Source organism: Mandrillus leucophaeus, unplaced genomic scaffold (assembly GCF_000951045.1).
Source record: "Mandrillus leucophaeus isolate KB7577 unplaced genomic scaffold, Mleu.le_1.0 Scaffold1024, whole genome shotgun sequence".
Lineage (NCBI taxonomy): Eukaryota > Metazoa > Chordata > Mammalia > Primates > Cercopithecidae > Mandrillus > Mandrillus leucophaeus.
The window spans coordinates 104,568-107,330 of NW_012098366.1; the positions used below are offsets into that span (position 1 = coordinate 104,568).

The 2,763-nt window shown below is 39.2% G+C and overlaps 1 protein-coding gene across 1 annotated transcript in view; it reads left to right on the forward strand.

Moving 5' to 3' along the window:
• The window catches only part of LOC105537478 (zinc finger protein 252-like), a 54,079-nt gene that overhangs the window by 15,576 nt on the left and 35,740 nt on the right, over positions 1-2,763 (forward strand).

A 2,763-nucleotide genomic window follows, 5' to 3' on the forward strand; every position in this document is an offset into this window, starting at 1 on the left:
TTCAACCCAAAATTTCATATCCAGCCAAACTAAGTTTCATAAGCAAAAGAGAAATAAAAGCCTTTCCAGGCAAGCAAATGCTGAGGGATTTTGTCACCAGCAGGCCTGCCTTACAAGAACTCCTGAAGGAAACGCTAAATATAGAAAGGAAGCACTCATTCCAGCCACTGCAAAAGCACACCAAAATACAGAGACCAATGACACTATGAAGAAACTGCATCAACTAATGTGCAAAATAACCAGCTAGCATCATGATGCCAGGATCAAATTAACACATAAAAATATTAATCTTAAATGTAAATGGGCTAAATGCCCCAATTAAAAGATGCAGACTGCCCAATTGGATAAAGAGTCAAGACCAATCCGTGTGCTGTATTCAGGAGATCGATCTCACATGCAAAGACACACACAGGCTCAAAATAAAGGAATGGAGGAATATTTACGAAGCAAATGGAAAGCAAAGACAAAAAAACAGGGGTTGCAGCCCTAGTCTGATAAAACAGACTTTAAACCAACAAAGATCAAAAAAGACAAAGAAGGGCATTACATAATGGTAAAAGAATCAATGCAACAAGAGGAGCTAACTATCCTAAATATATATGCACCCAATACAGGAGCACCCAGATTCAAAAAGCAAATTCTTAGAGACCTACAAAGAGATTTAGACTTTCACTCAATAATAGTGTGAGACTTTAACACCCCACAGTCAATATTAGATTAACAAGACAAAAGATTAGCATGCTTTATTTATTTTTTTATTTATTTTTCTTTTTTTTTTTTAAGGTGGAGTCTCACTCTGTTGCCCTGGCTGGAGTGCAGTGGTGCAATCTCAGCTCACCACAAGCTCTGCCTCCTGAGTCCACACCATTCTTCTGCCTCAGCCTCCCGAGAAGCTGGGACTACAGGCACGTGCCACCATGCCCAGCTAATTTATTTGCATTTTTAGTAGAGACAGAATTTCACTGTGTTAGCCAGGATGGTCTCAATCTCCTGACCTCATGATCTGCCCACCTTGGCCTCCCAAAGTGCTGAGATTACAGGTGTGATCCACCACACCCAGCCAGCATCCTTTAAAATTAAAGGATATTCAGGACTTGAATTCTTCTCATTCTTGTCAGTGCCACATGGCACTTATTCTAAAATCAACCCCATAATTGGAAGTAAAACACTCCTCTGCAAATGCAAAAGAATAGAAATCATAACAGCCTCCCAGACCACAGTGCAATCAAATTAGAACTCAGGATTAAGAAACTCAAAACCGTACAACTACATGGAAATTGAACAACCTACTCCTGAATGACTCCTGGGTAAATAACGAAATTAAGAATGAAATAAGTTCTTTGAAACCAATGAGACCAAACAGACAGTGTACCAGACTTTCTGGGACACAGCTAAAGCAGCGTTAAGAGGGAAATTTATAACCCTAAATGCCCACATCAGAAAGTTGGAAAGATCTGAAATTGGCACCCTAACATCACAATTAAAACAACTAGAGAAGCAAGGGCAAACAAATTCAAAAGCTAGCAGAAGACAAGAGATAACTAAGATCAGAGCAAAACTGAAGGAGATACAGACAGGAAAAACCCTTCAATAATCAATGAATGCGGGAGATTTTTTTTGAAAACATTAACAAAATAGATAGACCACTAGCTAGACTAATGAAGAAAAGAGAGAAGAATCAAACAGATACAATAAAAAATAATAAAGGGGATATTACCACTGATCCCACAGAAATACAAACTATGATCAGAGAATACTATAAACACCTCTACACAAATTAGAAAATCTAGAAGAAATGGATAAATTCCTGGACATATGCACCCTCCCAAGACTAACCCAGGAAGGTGTCAAATCCCTGAACAGACCAATAACAAGTTCTGAAATTGAGGCAGTAATTCATAGCCTAACAACCCCAAAAAAGCCCAGAACCAGATAGATTCACAGCCAAATTCTACCAGAGGTATAGAGAGGAACTGGTACCATTCCTTCTGAAACTATTCCAAAGAATAGAAAAAGAGGGAATCCTCCCTAACCTTTTTATGAGGCCAGCATCATCCTGATACCAAAACCTGATAGAGACACAACAAAAAAAGAAAATTTCAGGTCAGTATCCCTGATGAACATCGATGCAAAAATGCTCAATAAAATACTGGCAAACCGAATCCAGCAGCATATCAAAAAGCTTATTCATCAAGATCAAGTCAACATCATCCTTGGGATGCAGGGTTGGTTCATCATAGGCAAATCAATAAATGTAATCCATCACATAAACAGAACCAATGGCAAAAACCGCATGATTATCTCAATAGATGCAGAAAAGGCCTTCGAAAAAATTCAACATCCCTTCATGTTAAAAACTCTCAATCAACTAGATATTGATGGAACATATCTCAAAATAATAAAAGCTATTTATGACAAACCCATAGCCAATATCATACTGAATAGGCAGAAGCTGGAAACATTCCCTTTGAAAACCGGCACAAGACAAGGATACCCTCTCTCACCACTCCTATTCAACATAGTATTGGACGTTCTGGCCAGGGCAATCAGGCAAGAGAAAGAAATAAAGAGTATTCAAATAGGAAGAGAGGCAGTCAAATTGTGTCTATTTGACAGTATATTTGGAAAACCCCATTGTCGGCCAGGCACGGTGGCTCACACCTGTAATCCCAGCACTTTGGGAGGCCAAGGCAGGTGGATCACGAGGTCAGGAGATTGAGACCATCCTGGCTAACATGGTGAAACCCCATCTCTACTAAAAAT